Source organism: Balearica regulorum, chromosome 7 (genome assembly GCF_011004875.1).
Source record: "Balearica regulorum gibbericeps isolate bBalReg1 chromosome 7, bBalReg1.pri, whole genome shotgun sequence".
Classification (NCBI taxonomy): Eukaryota; Metazoa; Chordata; class Aves; order Gruiformes; family Gruidae; genus Balearica; species Balearica regulorum.
In genome coordinates, this window is record NC_046190.1 from 21,546,164 (window position 1) to 21,565,779 (window position 19,616).

At 49.1% G+C, this 19,616-nt stretch overlaps 1 long non-coding RNA gene across 1 annotated transcript; it reads right to left on the bottom strand.

Moving 5' to 3' along the window:
- Positions 1 to 14,427: 14,427 nt before the first annotated feature.
- On the bottom strand, positions 14,428 to 17,935 carry LOC142602612 (uncharacterized). The gene is made up of 3 exons (XR_012836361.1): positions 16,211 to 17,935; positions 15,661 to 15,726; positions 14,428 to 15,306 (listed from the first exon to the last, which is right to left on the bottom strand). It is a non-coding gene; the product is annotated as an uncharacterized LOC142602612 (long non-coding RNA).
- Positions 17,936 to 19,616: the final 1,681 nt, after the last annotated feature.

The window sequence follows — 19,616 nt, forward strand, 5'->3', positions numbered from 1 at the left end:
AAAAAAGAAAAGTTTAAAGTTCTTGCCTTGACATTGCATGTGAAGAACTTGGAAACCCTGCAGTCCTCAAGTTCTGCAGCCTGTGCAAGGCCTGGGCATAACTTGTTCCCTGCCTTTTAGCCAGGTGCCCTCGGCAGCTGTAAACCTTCCCACCCCCTTTCCAGGGAACTACAGCAAGGAAGAGAGGAATTACTACATGCCCCTTCCAGAAAGGGAACGTGACAGGTTAGACTAAGACAAGTTGGTCTGATCATTTACTGCCCTTCTAGCTGCTGGCATGGAGGTGTTTGCTGGAAACCTAAACATGAACTGTGATGTTGCAGAAAGCCGAGGTGCTCACCACTCTAGCTGAAGCTAACTGAGAGGAGCAAGGAGACCACAAAGACATCCATTGCTGGTTGTCCCACCTATTGTGGGAACATAGGTGTATCCCAGCCAATCACCTTCTTCCCACCAGGACTGAGAGGGTGATAACGAGCCAGACCAACAACACCCACCACTGCAGAAGTAGTGGATTTCTCAGGGGGGGAGAGAAAGAGAGAGAGAGAGAGAGAGGCTCATCCTTTTAAGAAATGGGAACTTTAAGAGCCAGATTTAAAGAAACAAAACGAGTTGCCCTTTCCTCTCTGCCCCTTCCTATCACTTAAAGCTCAAGCAGTTGCAGTAGACTTTTTTCTTGTATAAGTAAAATAAAAGCTGTGGGGAGAAGGAAGGCTTGTTCAGCTTGGACGCATCCCGAACTCGAAGGCTGGCCACCCCTGGGAAAGCCTTGCGTATGGGAAGCAAAAAGGGATACGCTGGTTACATCAGCAAGAGAAGGCTTACATACTGGAAGGTTGCGCAACAGATCAGAAGGGGAAAAAAAACCCCAACCCATCAAGATGACAGTGACACCAGGGGCAAACACCTGGTTAGACTTTTGAACATTTGACCAGCTCACATACCTCACATCTGCTTCGGACAGGTTCTGTAGTTTATTTCACCATAAACCCTTTTATACAGGTTTTTGCAGAGTTACTGATTGGCACTGGCAGGCTAAAGCACTGCGGCAGGTACGTGCAAGGACGACAGGAAGATGACACAAGCTTAGCAGAGGCTACAGGTAGGACCAGGCGGCAGCAGCACCTCACAAGCAGTGCCCCCCAGGCCCCCACGCACCGGTTCCGATACTAAGCCGGAGCCGCGCCCCGACCCGGCCGACCGACCGAGCCCCGCTTTCCTCCCCAAGCCCCCGCCCGCCAGCGGGGCAGCCCCGCGCCCCGATCCAGCCGCGCCGGGAGCGCTGCCCGCCGGAGGGCTCCGCCGCGCCGTACCCCGCCCCGGGCCCGCGCCGTTACCTCCCGGCTACCGCGGCGCTCCGGGCGGCAGCAGCGGCGAGGCTCTGGCGACGGCGCTGCCTCGGCGGCGTTTTATAACCGGGTCCGGGCGGCGGGTTACATAAACCGGCGGCGGGGAGTGCCCGGCGCTGTCACGCAAACCCCACCGGGACGCGGGCGAAGGCAGCGGCGGTGGCGATGGAGCCCCGCTCCGCCAGGCCCGGCGCGGCCCGCGGCTGCGCGACCCCCGGGGCGGTGCCGCCGCTCAGTGGGGCCGCCCCCGGCTGCGTGGGCCGCGCTGGGGGAGCCGGTTCCCCCGTCCGGCGGCGCTGGGTCCCCGAGGGCTGCAGCTGTGGGGTGGGAGGCAGCATCTACACTCTCTCCTGCTCTCCCACCTTCTGGAAAGGTCATCATTCAGGGATGGTTCCAGTCCAGCTGGGTCAGGTGGAGCCAGAGGCGTCCTGGGAGGCACTCCGAGGGTGATAAAGCCACACTGATCTCCCACCTTCAGAGGCAGTGTGCTCCTCAGGTGTTTCCCTGCTGGGTCCAAGGGTTACCCGTTGCCCATTGGCTGCCTCTCTGTGCTCCCAGCTAGGAGAATGTGTGAAAGCAGGAAGATTGGATTTCCTTCAGTTTGCTGTCGAGGTTTCTCCTCAGCCTCCTGTTCCCAAGCACTATTGTCTTTGTCAATAAGCTTGCTCTCCCTAGACTCCTTGGTGTTGTGAATGCAGGAAGGGCTCGCTTTTATGGTTTATAATATGGTTTATATAAGTGCTGTCAAGTCACCATATTAATTGCCTCCGGTTTGACTACCCTCTGCAGTTCTGTACAGCATTGCTTTTTCCTAACACCACCTCTTGCTAGATCAATTTAAGTCTCAGCTAAACCAAAGCACACCTCCAGCTACCCCACCAATAGCAGTAATAAAAACTCCAAAGGTTTGCCTATCCCCTTTCCGACATCTGCCTCCCTCCAGGCACATTGATGCACTAGACAGGAGACACTCCCACCCCATGCAGCTGCATTGCTCTACAGGGCTGACAGGAGTCCAGAGCAGGTGGGATTAGGGGGTGCTGAAATAGCCTTAGAGAGCTGTCAGGAGGGCAAGTTTTGCTGTAGGCATATCCAAGGAGCAGGCTTGCTGAATAAGGATGTTATCTTCAGTCACTCTGTGGCTCAGGAGAGGACTTGAGTTCATGTTTCATTTGGGGTTTCACTTCCTTTTTTGAGGAAAAACTGCCTACATCGAAGACTTTTGCCCTAGTGTTTCCCCAAGCATGCCCATCTCTGTCTCCAAGCGTATTTCAAACCTCACTACCCCTCAGTGTGCTGCAGTGACAACCCTCTCATCATGTGCCTGGGACAGTGAGGAAAAAACCCAAACAGCTGTGTGCTTGGGAGCAGAGGTGAGCGTTTTCTGAGTCACGAACTTGCTGCTCCACATAGTGCCTGCACAGTGGTGCAGGAGAAACACTCACTAAAGGAGCACAATTAAAGGTCCCAGTTACTCTTGGCAGGCAGTTTCAGTTGCTCAGCTGCTCCTCAGACAGCGGTGATGGATGCCTTCACGCTGGCAATTTTGGGAAACAGTGCCGCTCCTCCCACGCTCCAGGGAATGGAAAACCGCTTCTCTGCCCCCTGTGCCTAAGCACCTCCCGATGGCATAGAAATAGACAGAGACCTGAAACATGGGGAGGAAACTGCATCTGCCAACTACAGCATCTGGCTGGAGGCTCGGGCCCATTCTTGAAGCAACGGTCTTCTGGGCTTCTTCAGTGTTGCCTTTTGATCCTCAGCCTGTTCCATCTCCTGCCCCGGCTGGGAGTACTTTTCAACTGTATCATTTTACTGATCCGTGTTGATCTAGCTCATGCTGTTGCTGAGGAAGATTGCTGCCAGGACGTGGGTAGAAAACAGTGGCCAGGGGTGTGTTTTTGAAGGCTCCGGGTACTCGTAACAAGCCTGAGGAGAGCCCGATGTCACGCACGGTACTTTTCTGTCACGGCACTGCTCGGCAGTCGGTGCGTGCCAGCACTGCTTCTGCTGCAGCTCTACAGAGAGGGGCACTTGCCCTGTAAACTGTCAGCCTTTGCTTCTGACGAAGGGATGCGGTCATCACAGAAAGACAACAAAGGCATTAGCCCAGCATAAAGCTCTACAAGCACCAAGCTACAAAGTTCTGTTGCTTTTACTGAGTGACATTCAACAAATAATGCCACAGGCCTTGCCTTGGTGCACTGTGCTAGCAAGGCAAGAGCAACCTGGGTCCTGTTTCAGATCTCATGCAGGTTTTAGCACAGGTTTGGTGTCTTTGCTCTTGCTCCTGAGCCCCTGCTGCCTTGAGCCTCTCTCTGTCTGCTGCCACAGCATCGCAGAGCAGGAGAGACCGTGATACTGTCCTGGCATCGGGAAGGGACCTTGCAGAAAGTCCAGCTTCAAGGAGTCCCACTGAAAAGCACCATTCTCATTTGCAGCTGATGTGACCATTGCTCCTTTCCTATGGGTTCTGGTCACGCTTGACATGTCCTGCATGTGCCCCAGCACACAGAGTGGATAAGAAGTTACTGAGAACTATGAGTTCCCCTCTCTGCTGAAGGTCCTGGCCTCTTCTTCCCACCTTCCTGCAGCCTGAGCCACTGCATCACAAAAAAACACCTGTTTGAAGGGGGTGCTGAGGGTTCCCCCTAGTCCAGCTTCCCACATGAGCCAAGACTTGCCACCCCTTGATCAAGTCAGATATATGGCTTTGTCTAGCAGAATCACTGGACACAAAATTTTCAGATCTGTTTCTCCACCGCTTGCTTTAGGATGCTGCTTCCATTGCCCTGAGGATCCAGGTGGTTTTTTAATCCTGCCTAATGCTGAATTTCATAAAGCTCGTAAAATATTTCAGGGACTTCAGCCGGCAAGAGAGCGCATGAGAAATATGTGCAGGAGGAACTGCATGCCGATGAGTACTATTGCCTTCTCTACCGAATGCAGCAAGAAGCAGATTCCAATGCTCCCTGTACAAAAGCAGCCCAGAGATCAATGCAGAAGACAGCAGTACCAGACGAGGTGCATGAGAGATACTTCCTAGCTCTTCTTTTCCAAAAGCTCCGGTGATCTATTCTAAGAGACGCGCCCGGCAGAGATGTGTACACGTGCTAAATCTGCTGCATCTACAAATTCACCGCCCTAGGCACCAAAAAAACCCCAAAAACCCAATCCCATCTTGCCTTTTCCACCAGTGCTGACTGGCCTCCCTTACTTGGTTCAAGTGCTGCTTGCCTTGGGGAAGTTGGCTTTTGCCGGACTTGCAGCTTATGTAGAAGAAATCTGACTTTGTCAAGTTTTGTTAATCATTTAGTCCATTATCTGAATTCATAGGAGCACTAAATCCTTAACTGCTTAAAGATAAGAAAGGATTCAAGCAAATCTGAGAGTAAAGGAAATCAATATTTAACTAGTGCACTACACTGAGATATTGCGGGCTTGACTCTGACAGAAATCACAAATAGCCGAACTACAGGATCAGTAGAACTACACACGGGTGTTATGTGGGTAAAGCAAGTAATCAGACAAGGATTTAATATCTGTACTCCAAAGTATCTAGCACACTGATGCAGTTCTTCCAAAGTTAGAAAGCTAACATCACAAATGTGCACAGATATTTACAGCTCCAAGTAGCTGCTGTTAAGTAACGTTACAGGAAACCTCGGACTACTATAAGATATACAGTAAGAATAGAGAGACGCTCCTTTCCCTCACAGTCTACAGAGACTGTGAAGATAGGGAGATAACGCAGGCAGAGGGAGCAGAAGGCAAGCTGGGAACAGAGAGCTAGACCAGGGATACATCTAAGCAGCAGCAGCACCAAGCTAAGCTGGGGCAGCAACACGAGTTCCCCAGTGCAAGATTCTCCCACGCTCAGCCCAAGCTCCTGGACGGAGGACTCCCTCCAGTACAGTTTGCACTGCTATTTGCAAGTCAGGAATGGGCACTCCCTCATTCTGCTTCCCTTTTGAGGCCCTCAGTGCCCGCAGGAGGTTAACAGGATTAAAGTATGTTTTATCTGTCCCAACTCAGCTCTCCAGAGGTCAGCTCCCTCTCTAGACATGAATGTTGACATACACCATGTTCTGTAGACATTTCATCTCCCTCCTCAGGAGCAAAGTCCAGGCTGCCCCACCAGCCATTCCTAAAATCTGTTTAACTTTTATCCACTTCCAAGGCCTGAGCTGCCACCATTAGCATTTCATCCCAAGCTTTCTTCCCCACTGCCTCCAGTTCATGCTCCTCTGAGGCTTGAGAGTGAGCCTCAGCAGCTTGTCCACCTCAGCAACCCAGGAGGGGGCCACACATGCTCTCTCTATTTTATACCAGCTCAGCTGGTGACACCTATCAAGGGGGTGGCACTACCCGTTGTTAGGAACCCCCGACAGCCCTATTATTCCAGCAGCCCTGGGAACGCCGACAAGCGCAAGAGACCTTCTCTGCTTTGCAAGGGAGGTAACAGACCCAGATACCGTCTGGAAGAGGAGGCTGCTAGGAGACAGCGCTGGAAGGGAAGGGAAGGGACGGGACGGGACGGGACGGGACGGGGGGTAGGAGTGCGGGGAGGAGAGGAGGCGGCGGCTGGGATTTGATTGGATCCCTCAGGCTGCCTGAGGAGCCTCAGGAGCCGAGATCAGCTCCAGGTGAAGCTCCGGCGGGGCGCAGCGAGGGCTGGGAGCCGTGGTGGGGCCCCGTGCAAGCGCCGGTGGGGAGAGGGGTGGGCGCCCGGCTGCGCGGGGCGGATGGGACGGGGAGCCTTTGCTCCGGGGGTCGGGGAGGTCTGGAATTTTCAGTGGCGCTCCAAAGCGCAGAAAAGCTCCCTGCGAGGGGCGGCGGCGCGGCGCCGGGCGGGGGGTACCGGCAGCTCGGCGGGGGCAGCTGCCTGCCCTCGGGCTCGGAGGCTTTGCGATTCGTGTGCAAGCATTGCGGACGCTTCAGGAAGAAGCTGGGGTTTGGCCTAAAACGTGATCCCGGTTCAGCGTTTCCACATCGTCCCTCTTTGCTTTCTCGTTGTTAAAAGCAGGAGTGAAAAATGGGAGTAAACTTCTAGCGTTGGTTTGGAAACCGGGGGCCTGACTCTTCCGCTTTTGCAGAATTTCCATAAGCCCTGCAGTGCCTGCTGGCCTTGGGGCAAACCTGAGAAAAAACGGGATTATACCAGGCAAAACTGGAAATAATAATCGCTAGGGGTTGCCAGCATTCCCCACCTAGGGAGGGGCTATGTTCCCTGCTCTGGGAGAATGTTGCTAGATGAAGTGGGCTAGGTGAAGCTCTCTTAGGGATGATGAGGAGGGAGAGAGGCTAGAGGATCTCTAAAGGCCCTTTCCATCACAGAAGTATGTGATGCTAGGATTAGCCCTCCAGTCCCTGTCAAGTGGCCAGTGGCTTCCTTGGGTAACCCGTGGGCTAGCCACCCTGAGTGCCTCAAGTCTTGCAGTAGGCTGCAGCAGCACACTGCTGGAGCAGCATCTGCAAGCTGGCTAGCATTCACCTGTGAATGAAAGAGTACTTCCATGCTGGAGGGAGTAATGACTTTTCAACATTAATTAAGAGATTTCATCTGTTGGAAATAATGTGAGGAGAAAGGGAGAAGAGTTACCTTTAAAAATCCAACAAATAATCTTACTCCAGCTGTATGGTTTGTATAATGTTGTCCAGTGCTCTGACTCGATTTAAATTACTGATTCAAATGGCTAATTGAAACAAAATGCCTAACATAAAAAAAAAATAAAGTTATCTTGAGGTACACACACCCCCACTACAATTTTCCACTGAGATCCCCACCAACTAAAAGCCTTAGAGCCACTACTGATGAGCAGCACTACATAGGACAAAATAGAAAGATACTGCCTACTAAGTTAATGCTGCTATCACAAAAAAGACAGTCTGTAAGATCAAGGAATATCCTTTATTATACTGCTGTAGTTAGGAAACAAGAGACCCGCTTCTGAGTGTGTAAACCTTCCTTCAGTTTCCTGCAAATCTTCTCACTCAAAAGAAAATAATAGGCTTGCATTTCTAAAAGTATGTTTTTCCCAGTGATGTCTTCTGGCCTAATAAAATATATTGCCTTTCACCACACTCTTGTTTAGTCTTTCACATGCTCTTGTTTATAGCAATAACTTGGTTCATTGGCAGCTAATAAACAACTCTGCTGCTGCAACAAGGTTAAACTCCACAGCACTTACCCCACAGTTCAGCTGCAGCTGGGCAGGCACTGCAACTCCAGAAGCCTTGCATCCTTCAGAAATAGTTCTCAGAGAATCCCGTGCAAAGATCTCCAGAAACAGGACAGAAAGTGATGGTGGGAAAAGGAACACACGAGCCAGGTGTGTGTCCAGTGCTTGTGACTGTTGTAGCAATTGCACACTTGGTATTCACAAATTTACATAGCATTGCCACGAGCCTGTAACCAGCCTCTTGGCCTGCTCCAAACCTACCCTTTTTCCCCAGCTTTTCACAGGGTTTGTGAGCTAATCTGATTGGGGTAGCATAGCATTTTTCTCTCAGTGACATCATACAATTTGGCTTACCTGTGTTTGTGATGATGAGGATATCCCCTCAAAGGCTCTCAGGAAAATTGACATCACAGCACTTAAAGGGTGGACATGCAGGAGCCTTTGCAGGTTTTGTGTGGGTTTGTTTGGGTCTTGGGGGGTTTTGCCTGTTTTTCTTGGTATGCTTGTTTTTAAAGTGTTCCTCTCTACAGCTAATCTATGGTGCTTATATGGTATGAATAAATCTGCCCTGCTTCTTCACAGGAGACTCCAATTTTGCTTTACAGCAAGTGATTGAATCTGCTATAGAGAAGTCCAACCACCTTCTGCATAGCAAAGGATAAGAAAGTAGGGGGCTTCTGTGGCATCTGAATAATCCAAATAACAATTAAATAATAATATTATCAGTAGGTTCCTTCAAATATTGACGGTGAAGTTAGTTCCTGTCATGATCATTATTTTGTATTTTTGTAAGTGTTTTACAGGAGAATACAAGGCACAGCTAATTTTGATATCAACATGTAGCACAATGATCACATGCTACACGCCTGGTAAACTCAAGCAGAAGGCCCCTGTAAAGGAATATCAGGCTGCCAATGCTGAGCAAAATAAATGTCCTTTTCAATCAGTCCAATTTTTAAAAGCTACAAATAGTTTAAAGCAGAGAAAAGAGCAGTGAATGTGTATAATGGAACAATTACATGGTTCTTCAGGTTCATGATGTGCTCTTTGCCTTAAAAAATAAAAAAAAAATACATCACCAATGGTATCTAGGATATCTAGATAGAAAAAAAAAAGTTATGCAGAAAGTATGGTTCCTGTTATTTAAGTGTCAACATTAGATTCATCCACTGTGGTGGTGGATGTCAGCCCTTAAAATGCACAGTATATGGGGAGGCAATTAATCACAGTAAACCACTGAAAAATAATGAGATGGCAGATTTGATTTTATTTTTATTAAAAAATAAACATGGATGTTGCCCTTCTTCCAGTTTAGCTGAGACAAGCTGCAATATCTCTATTCATTCTAATTACAATAACATGATAAGAATTAAGGGGGGGAAAGCTCTATTTTGACAATGTGGAACACAGTCTAAAAGGAAATTTGGGAAAAAGACAAAAAGTGGCACGTTTAGACCCATCTTGCTGAACAGAGGACAGTTCAACATCCATGCACAAGATTTTATCACTCAAGACGAGGTTTTGCCCCCTTGCAACGCTTTCTCTGGAATGTGTGGAGATTGAGTCTTGCCGTGCATCACTCTATGACCCGTGGACGGCGCTCCTCAGACCAGCCAGGCAGCAGGAAAATGTCTAGAGCTGCCAGTGGGATACTGAGGTGGAGCGTCACTTGCAAAAGCCCCCTTCCCATTAGCTTTCCACACCAATCCAATTGCACCGCACAGGCAAAGTCAACTTCAGCCCCTACCCTACACCGAACTCGTACCTGTCCAACACTGCAGCTGACAACTCTCCAAAACCTACCTACAAACTGTCCACATCTCTTCCTTCACTCTAAACTGCTCTCCCTACTATGTATCTCATAGACAAGCCTTCACAAAGCCACTCATCCTGCAGTAATACTCTGACATCAAACACCTGCACCACTACTTCCGCAATAATACGCCAACACCAACAAACTCCAACACAAAAAACTTCACCTGAAGATTCCACCCTACACTAACCGCTGACAAACACACACTGTCGTCACCAAAGCCAAACATTGCAACAATTAGTGCAAAGTTAAAATTGCATGTGCAGCGCAATATTGTCGGTGTGGGTTAATGCAGAGGTGGGCTTGGAAGTTGCAGTGTACACCCTATGGCTTAATATGGCATTTTATTGGGGGATCTGTGTTCTGCCTGGGAGAAGTGTGTACGCAGAGGCCTTTTTAAAGGCAAGGCAGGAACGGTTCTCCAGGTCTCTGAAGCGGAGAGTAAGAAATTTTATCTGGGTTCTGGCGCAGGATCTTCTTGTGCGCTTGCTTTTCTGTCCAATCAGGTGCTGCTGGGGAGAGAGAGAGAGAGAGAAGTGTTTAGGACAGGATTAACAACCTCAACAGCCCTGTCCCAAGCACAGTTAACCCAAGCCTGCGGACATCCCGGGAGGCCTGATAAGATTTACGCTACTCTATCCCCCCTCCAAAAGCCTGGGAATTAACAGAATCACATAGCAAATATTTCTTGAGGAGGCACCCAGAGTGTTTGTGTTCTTTTTCAGGCAGATGCTAGTGCAAGAAGATCGCAAATACTCTGAAAAACTACCAGGATGGTAAAAAATAACGTCTTGAAAAGGGAAAGGACCGGGTGATGTTTCTCCTCATCAGCTCACGCATTTCCACCTTACCCGAACCTCCTGCAGTGTTGAACAGGAAACGTGAAGCTTGGATGCAGAATTCCTGGTATTCCGAACCTGGGGAAGAAAGGGAGAAAAACATGAGACTGAGCATATAGTGGGACGCTGCTCAGAACCTGAAAATACCAAAAAAAAGGGATGAGGAGCTAACACCCCTTACTTGGAGAGCTCTCAAAGTCTGCCTGTTAAGGAAAAGAAAAATAAGAAGAGAAAAGAAGACAGAAGCCCCAGAGAATATTCACAGAAAAGAAAGTAGTACATGAAAACATAGCTTACGTCATGCAGACAGGGAGAGATCACGAGTTAAAAAGCAAAGCCCAGCAATCTAACGAAAATTAAAATCCAGACCACAAGACGGCAGAAGTGCCAAGAGGTGGTACTGATGGGATGGACCATGAATTTCCCAAGAACTTAAGCTGGGATGTCACAAAAGAAAATTCTAGGGCGTGAAAGGACCATTAGAAAACACACACTCTCATCAACCAAGAGGAAAGCCTGGTAGCCAAAGGTCACAAAACCAAGTGCTACACCCTGACTTACAAGGAAGGCGTCAACACTCTTGACTGGAAGGCCCTCATCCATCCTCTTCTTTCTTCATCCCTCTTGACTCGAAGGTCCTCATCCGTCCTCTTCTTTCTTCATCCCTCTTGACTCGAAGGTCCTCATCCGTCCTCTTCTTTCTTCATCCCTCTTGACTCGAAGGTCCTCATCCGTCGTGTTCTTTCTTCATCCCTCTTGACTCGAAGGTCCTCATCCGTCCTCTTCTTTCTTCATCCTTCTTGACTCGAGGGTCCTCATCCGTCCTCTTCTTTCTTCATCCCTCTTGACTCGTAGGTCCTCATGCGTCGTCTTCTGTCTTCATCCCTCTTGACTCGAAGGTCCTCATCCGTCCTCTTCTTTCTTCATCCCTCTTGACTGGAAGGTCTACGACGGTCCTCTTCTGTCTTCATCCCTCTTGACTCGAAGGTTCTCATCCGTCGTCTTCTTTCTTCATCCCTCTTGACTCGAAGGTCCTCATCCGTCCTCTTCTTTCTTCATCCCTCTTGACTCGAAGGTCCACCACCGTCCTCTTCTTTCTTCATCCCTCTTGACTCGAAGGTCCACCACCGTCCTCTTCTTTCTTCATCCCTCTTGACTCGAAGGTCCACATCCGTCCTCTTCTTTCTTCAACCTTCTTGACTCGAAGGTCCACTCCCGTCCTTTTCTTCCCTCTTGACTCGAAGGTCCTCATGCGTCGTCTTCTTTCTTCATCCCTCTTGACTCGAAGGTCCTCATCTGTCGTGTTCTTTCTTCATCCCTCTTGACTCGAAGGTCCTCATCCGTCCTCTTCTTTCTTCATCCCTCTTGACTCGAAGGTCCTCATCCGTCCTCTTCTTTCTTCATCCCTCTTGACTCGAAGGTCCACCGCCATCCTCTTCTTTCTTCATCCCACTTGACTCGAAGGTCCACCGCCATCCTCTTCTTTCTTCAGCCCTCTTGACTCGAAGGTCCACCGCCGTCCTCTTCTTTCTTCATCCCTCTTGACTCGAAGGTCCTCATGCGTCCTCTTCTTTCTTCATCCCTCTTGACTCGAAGGTCCTCATCCGTCCTCTTCTTTCTTCATCCATCTTGACTCGAAGGTTCAGGACCGTCCTCTTCTTTCTTCCTCCCTCTTGACTCGAAGGTCCTCATGCGTCGTCTTCTTTCCTCATCCCTCTTGACTCGAAGGTCCTCATCCGTCCTCTTCTTTCTTCATCCCTCTTGACTTGAAGGTCCTCATCCGTCCTCTTCTTTCTTCATCCCTCTTGACTCGAAGGTCCTCATCCGTCCTCTTCTTTCTTCATCCCTCTTGACTCGAAGGTTCTCATGCGTCGTCTTCTTTCTTCATCCCTCTTGACTCGAAGGTCCTCATCCGTCCTCTTCTTTCTTCATCCCTCTTGACTCGAAGGTCCTCATCCGTCGTCGTCTTTCTTCATCCCTCTTGACTCGTAGGTCCTCATGTGTCGTCTTCTTTCTTCATCCCTCTTGACTCGAAGGTCCTCATCCGTCCTCTTCTTTCTTCATCCCTCTTGACTTGAAGGTCCTCATCCGTCCTCTTCTTTCTTCATCCCTCTTGACTCGAAGGTCCTCATCCGTCCTCTTCTTTCTTCATCCCTCTTGACTCGAAGGTCCACCACCGTCCTCTTCTTTCTTCATCCCTCTTGACTCGAAGGTCTACAACGGTCCTCTTCTTTCTTCATCCCTCTTGACTCGAAGGTCCTCATCCGTCGTCTTCTTTCTTCATCCCTCTTGACTCGAAGGTCCTCATCCGTCCTCTTCTTTCTTCATCCCTCTTGACTTGAAGGTCTACGACGGTCCTCTTCTTTCTTCATCCCTCTTGACTCGAAGGTCCACTTCCGTCCTCTTCTTTCTTCATCCCTCTTGATTTGAAGGTCCTGATCCGTCGTCTTCTTTCTTCATCCCTCTTGACTCGAAGGTTCTCATCCGTCCTCTTCTTTCTTCATCCCTCTTGAATTGAAGGTCCAGGACCGTCCTCTTCTTTCTTCATCCATCTTGACTCGAAGGTCCTCATCCGTCCTCTTCTTTCTTCATCCCTCTTGATTTGAAGGTCCTCATCCGTCCTCTTCTTTCTTCATCCCTCTTGACTCGAAGGTTCTCATCCGTCGTCTTCTTTCTTCATCCCTCTTGACTCGAAGGTCCTCATCGGTCCTCTTCTTTCTTCATCCCTCTTGACTCGAAGGTCCAGGACCGTCCTCTTCTTTCTTCATCCCTCTTGACTCGAAGGTCCACATCCGTCCTCTTCTTTCTTCATCCTTCTTGACTCGAAGGTCCACTCCTGTCCTTTTCTTCCCTCTTGACTCGAAGGTCCTCATCCGTGCTCTTCTTTCTTCATCCCTCTTGACTCAAAGGTCCTCATCCGTCATCTTCTTTCTTCATCCCTCTTGACTCGAAGGTCCTCTTGCGTCGTCTTCTTTCTTCATCCCTCTTGACTCGAAGGTCCTCATCCGTCGTCTTCTTTCTTCATCCCTCTTGACTCGAAGGTCCTCATCCGTCCTCTTCTTTCTTCATCCCTCTTGACTCGAAGGTCTACGACCGTCCTCTTCTTTCTTCATCCCTCTTAACTCCAAAGTCCTCATCCGTCCTCTTCTTTCTTCATCCCTCTTGACTCGAAGGTCCACCGCCATCCTCTTCTTTCTTCATCCCACTTGACTCGAAGGTCCACCGCCATCCTCTTCTTTCTTCATCCCTCTTGACTCGAAGGTCCACCGCCGTCCTCTTCTTTCTTCATTTGTCTTGACTCGAAGGTCCAGGACCATCGTCTTCTTTCTTCATCCCTCTTTACTCGAAGGTCCTCATGCGTCGTCTTCTTTCTTCATCCCTCTTGACTCGAAGGTCCACATCCGTCCTCTTCTTTCTTCATCCCTCTTGACTCGAAGGTCCTCATCCGTCCTCTTCTTTCTTCATCCCTCTTGACTTGAAGGTCCAGGACCGTCCTCTTCTTCATCCCTCTTGACTCGAAGGTCCTCATCTGTCGTCTTCTTTCTTCATCCCTCTTGACTCGAAGGTCCTCATCCGTCGTGTTCTTTTTTCATCCCTCTTGACTCGAAGGTCGTCATGCGTCGTCTTCTTTCTTCATCCCTCTTGACTCGAAGGTCCTCATGCGTCGTCTTCTTTCTTCATCCCTCTTGACTCGAAGGTCCTCATCCGTCCTCTTCTTTCTTCATCCCTCTTGACTCCAAGGACCACATCCGTCCTCTTCTTTCTTCATCCCTCTTGACTCGAAGGTCCACATCCATCCTCTTCTTTCTTCATCCTTCTTGACTCGAAGGTCCACATCTGTCCTCTTCTTTCTTCATCCCTTTTGACTCGAAGGTCCACGACCATCGTCTTCTTTCTTCATCCCTCTTGATTCAAAGGTCCACCACCTTCCTCTTCTTTCTTCATCCCTCTTGACTCCAAGGACCACATCCGTCCTCTTCTTTCTTCATCTATCTTGACTCGAAGGTCGTCATCCGTCCTTTTCTTTCTTCATCCCTCTTGAGTCGAAGGTCCACCACCATCCTCTTCTTTCTTCATCCCTCTTGACTGCAGTATCCAGAGCTGTCCTCTGCTTTCTTCATCACTCTTCTCTCAAAGGCCCACCACTTTGCTCTTCTTCCTTCATCCCTCTTCACATGAAGGTCTACCTCTTTCTTCCTCTTACCTAATTCCTATTGACTCGCACCTCATCCACTTTCCTCTTCTTTCTTCATTACTCTTGACTGCAAGGTGAGCCCCCGTTAATATCTGAATATATATTTGATATCCAGCTCCAGCAATTTCCAAAACCTTTACCTGTGGCCTTAAAATTTTTGGAGATTGAGTCTTGCCGTGCATCACTCTATTACCCGTGGACGGCGCTCCTCAGACCAGCCAGGCAGCAGGAAAATGTCTAGAGCTGCCAGTGGGATATTGAGGTGGAGTGTCACTTGCAAAAGCCCCCTTCCCATTAGCTTTCCACACCAATCCAATTGCACCGCACAGGCAAAGTCAACTTCAGCCCCTACCCTACACCGAACTCGTACCTGTCCAACACTGCAAGCTGACAACTCTCCAAAACCTACCTACAAACTGTCCACATCTCTTCCTTCACTCTAAACTGCTCTCCCTACTATGTATCTCATAGACAAGCCTTCACAAAGCCACTCATCCTGCAGTAATACTCTGACATCAAACACCTGCACCACTACTTCCGCAATAATACGCCAACACCAACGAACTCCAACACAAAAAACTTCACCTGAAGATTCCACCCTACACTAACCGCTGACAAACACACACTGTCGTCACCAAAGCCAAACATTGCAACAATTAGTGCAAAGTTAAAATTGCATGTGCAGCGCAATATTGTCGGTGTGGGTTAATGCAGAGGTGGGCTTGGAAGTTGCAGTGTACACCCTATGGCTTAACATGGCATTTTATTGGGGGATCTGTGTTCTGCCTGGGAGAAGTGTGTAAGCAGAGGCCTTTTTAAAGGCAAGGCAGGAACGGTTCTCCAGGTCTCTGAAGCGGAGAGTAAGAAATTTTATCTGGGTTCTGGCGCAGGATCTTCTTGTGCGCTTGCTTTTCTGTCCAATCAGGTGCTGCTGGGGAGAGGGAGAGAGAGAGAGAGAGAGAGAGAAGTGTTTAGGACAGGATTAACAACCTCAACAGCCCTGTCCCAAGCACAGTTAACCCAAGCCTGCGGACATCCCGGGAGGCCTGATAAGATTTACGCTACTCTATCCCCCCTCCAAAAGCCTGGGAATTAACAGAATCACATAGCAAATATTTCTTGAGGAGGCACCCAGAGTGTTTGTGTTCTTTTTCAGGCAGATGCTAGTGCAAGAAGATCGCAAATACTCTGAAAAACTACCAGGATGGTAAAAAATAACGTCTTGAAAAGGGAAAGGACCGGGTGATGTTTCTCCTCATCAGCTCACGCATTTCCACCTTACCCGAACCTCCTGCAGTGTTGAACAGGAAACGTGAAGCTTGGATGCAGAATTCCTGGTATTCCGAACCTGGGGAAGAAAGGGAGAAAAACATGAGACCTGAGCATATAGTGGGACGCTGCTCAGAACCTGAAAATACCAAAAAAAAGGGATGAGGAGCTAACACCCCTTACTTGGAGAGCTCTCAAAGTCTGCCTGTTAAGGAAAAGAAAAATAAGAAGAGAAAAGAAGACAGAAGCCCCAGAGAATATTCACAGAAAAGAAAGTAGTACATGAAAACATAGCTTACGTCATGCAGACAGGGAGAGATCACGAGTTAAAAAGCAAAGCCCAGCAATCTAACGAAAATTAAAATCCAGACCACAAGACGGCAGAAGTGCCAAGAGGTGGTACTGATGGGATGGACCATGAATTTCCCAAGAACTTAAGCTGGGATGTCACAAAAGAAAATTCTAGGGCGTGAAAGGACCATTAGAAAACACACACTCTCATCAACCAAGAGGAAAGCCTGGTAGCCAAAGGTCACAAAACCAAGTGCTACACCCCGACTTACAAGGAAGGCGTCAACACTCTTGACTGGAAGGTCCACATCCGTTGTCTTGTTTCTTCATCCCTCTTGACTCGAAGGTCTACGACCGTCGTCTTCTTTCTTCATCCATCTTGACTCGAAGGTCCTCATGCATCGTCTTCTTTCTTCATCCCTCTTGACTCGAAGGTCCTCATCCGTCCTCTTCTTTCTTCATCCCTCTTGACTCGAAGGTCCTCATCCGTCCTCTTCTTTCTTCATCCCTCTTGACTCAAAGGTCCTCATCCGTCCTCTTCTTTCTTCATCCCTCTTGACTCGAAGGTCCTCATGCGTCGTCTTCTTTCTTCATCCCTCTTGACTCGAAGGTCCACCACCGTCCTCTTCTTTCTTCATCCCTCTTGACTCGAAGGTCCACATCCGTCCTCTTCTTTCTTCATCCCTCTTGACTCGAAGGTCCACATCCGTCCTCTTCTTTCTTCATCCTTCTTGACTCGAAGGTCCACTCCCGTCCTTTTCTTCCCTCTTGACTCGAAGGTCCTCATGCATCATCTTCTTTCTTCATCCCTCTTGACTCGAAGGTCCTCATGCGTCATCTTCTTTCTTCATCCCTCTTGACTCAAAGGTCCACTCCCGTCCTTTTCTTCCCTCTTGACTCGAAGGTCCTCATGCGTCGTCTTCTTTCTTCATCCCTCTTGACTCGAAGGTCCTCATGCGTCGTCTTCTTTCTTCATCCCTCTTGACTCGAAGGTCCTCATGCGTCCTCTTCTTTCTTCATCCCTCTTGACTCGAAGGTCATCATCCGTCGTGTTCTTTCTTCATCCCTCTTGACTCAAAGGTCCTCATCCGTCCTCTTCTTTCTTCATCCCTCTTGACTTGAAGGTCTACGACGGTCCTCTTCTTTCTTCATCCCTCTTGACTCGAAGGTCCTCATCCGTCGTCTTCTTTCTTCATCCCTCTTGACTTGAAGGTCCAGGACCGTCCTCTTCTTTCTTCATCCCTCTTGACTCGAAGGTCCTCATCCGTCGTCTTCTTTCTTCATCCCTCTTGACTCGAAGGTCCAGGACCGTCCTCTTCTTTCTTCATCCCTCTTGACTTGAAGGTCCACATCCGTCGTCTTCTTTCTTCATCCCTCTTGACTCGAAGGTCCTCATCCGTCGTCGTCTTTCCTCATCCCTCTTGACTCGAAGGTCCTCATCCGTCGTCTTCTTTCTTCATCCCTCTTGACTCGAAGGTCCTCATGCGTCGTCTTCTTTCTTCATCCCTCTTGACTCGAAGGTCCTCATCCGTCCTCTTCTTTCTTCATCCCTCTTGACTCGAAGGTCCTCATGCGTCATCTTCTTTCTTCATCCCTCTTGACTCGAAGGTCCTCATCCGTCGTCTTCTTTCTTCATCCCTCTTGACTCGAAGGTCCTCATCCGTCGTCTTCTTTCTTCATCCCTCTTGACTCGTAGGTCCTCATGCGTCGTCTTCTTTCTTCATCCCTCTTGACTCGAAGGTCCTCATCCGTCCTCTTCTTTCTTCATCCCTCTTGACTCGAAGGTCCTCATCCGTCCTCTTCTTTCTTCATCCCTCTTGACTCGAAGGTCCTCATCCGTCGTCTTCTTTCTTCATCCCTCTTGACTCGTAGGTCCTCATGCGTCGTCTTCTTTCTTCATCCCTCTTGACTCGAAGGTCCTCATCCGTCGTATTCTTTCTTCATCCCTCTTGACTCGAAGGTCCTCATGCGTCGTCTTCTTTCTTCATCCCTCTTGACTCGAAGGTCCAGGACCAGCCTCTTCTTTCTTCATCCCTCTTGACTTGAAGGTCCAGGACCGTCCTCTTCTTTCTTCATCCCTCTTGACTCGAAGGTCCTCATCCGTCCTCTTCTTTCTTCATCCCTCTTGACTCGAAGGTCCTCATCCGTCGTCGTCTTTCTTCATCCCTCTTGACTCGAAGGTCCTCATCCATCGTCTTCTTTCTTCATCCGTCTTGACTCGAAGGTCCTCATCCGTCGTCGTGTTTCTTCATCCCTCTTGACTCGAAGGTCCTCATCCGTCCTCTTCTTTCTTCATCCCTCTTGACTCGAAGGTCCTCATCCGTCGTGTTCTTTCTTCATCCCTCTTGACTCGAAGGTCCACATCCGTCCTCTTCTTTCTTCATCCCTCTTGACTCGAAGGTCCACTTCCGTCCTCTTCTTTCTTCATCCCTCTTGATTTGAAGGTCCTCATCCGTCGTCTTCTTTCTTCATCCCTCTTGACTCGAAGGTTCTCATCCGTCCTCTTCTTTCTTCATCCCTCTTGACTCGAAGGTTCTCATCCGTCCTCGTCTTTCTTCATCCCTCTTGACTTGAAGGTCCAGGACCGTCCTCTTCTTTCTTCATCCCTCTTGACTCGAAGCTCCTCATCCGTCCTCTTCTTTCTTCATCCCTCTTGATTTGAAGGTCCTCATCCGTCGTCTTCTTTCTTCATCCCTCTTGACTCGAAGGTTCTCATCCGTCCTCTTCTTTCTTCATCCCTCTTGACTCGAAGGTTCTCATCCGTCCTCTTCTTTCTTCATCCCTCTTGACTTGAAGGTCCAGGACCGTCCTCTTCTTTCTTCATCCCTCTTGACTCGAAGCTCCTCATCCGTCCTCTTCTTTCTTCATCCCTCTTGATTTGAAGGTCCTCATCCGTCGTCTTCTTTCTTCATCCCTCTTGACTCGAAGGTTCTCATCCGTCCTCTTCTTTCTTCATCCCTCTTGACTCGAAGGTCCACATCCGTCCTCTTCTTTCTTCATCCCTCTTGACTCGAAGGTCCTCATCCGTCCTCTTCTTTCTTCATCCCTCTTGACTCGAAGGTCATCATCCGTCGTGTTCTTTCTTCATCCCTCTTGACTCAAAGGTTCTCATCCGTCGTGTTCTTTCTTCATCCCTCTTGACTCGAAGGTCCTCATCCGTCCTCTTCTTTCTTCATCCCTCTTGACTCGAAGGTCCAGAACCGTCCTCTTCTTTCTTAATCCCTCTTGACTCGAAGGTCCAGGACCGTCCTCTTCTTTCTTCATCCCTCTTGACTCGAAGCTCCTCATCCGTCCTCTTCTTTCTTCATCCCTCTTGATTTGAAGGTCCTCATCGGTCCTCTTCTTTCTTCATCCCTCTTGACTCGAAGGTCCAGGACCGTCCTCTTCTTTCTTCATCCCTCTTGACTCGAAGGTCCACATCCGTCCTCTTCTTTCTTCATCCCTCTTGACTCGAAGGTCCACATCCGTCCTCTTCTTTCTTCATCCCTCTTGACTCAAAGGTCCTCATCCGTCCTCTTCTTTCTTCATCCCTCTTGACTCGAAGGTCATCATCCGTCGTGTTCTTTCTTCATCCCTCTTGACTCAAAGGTTCTCATCCGTCGTGTTCTTTCTTCATCCCTCTTGACTCGAAGGTCCTCATCCGTCCTCTTCTTTCTTCATCCCTCTTGACTCGAAGGT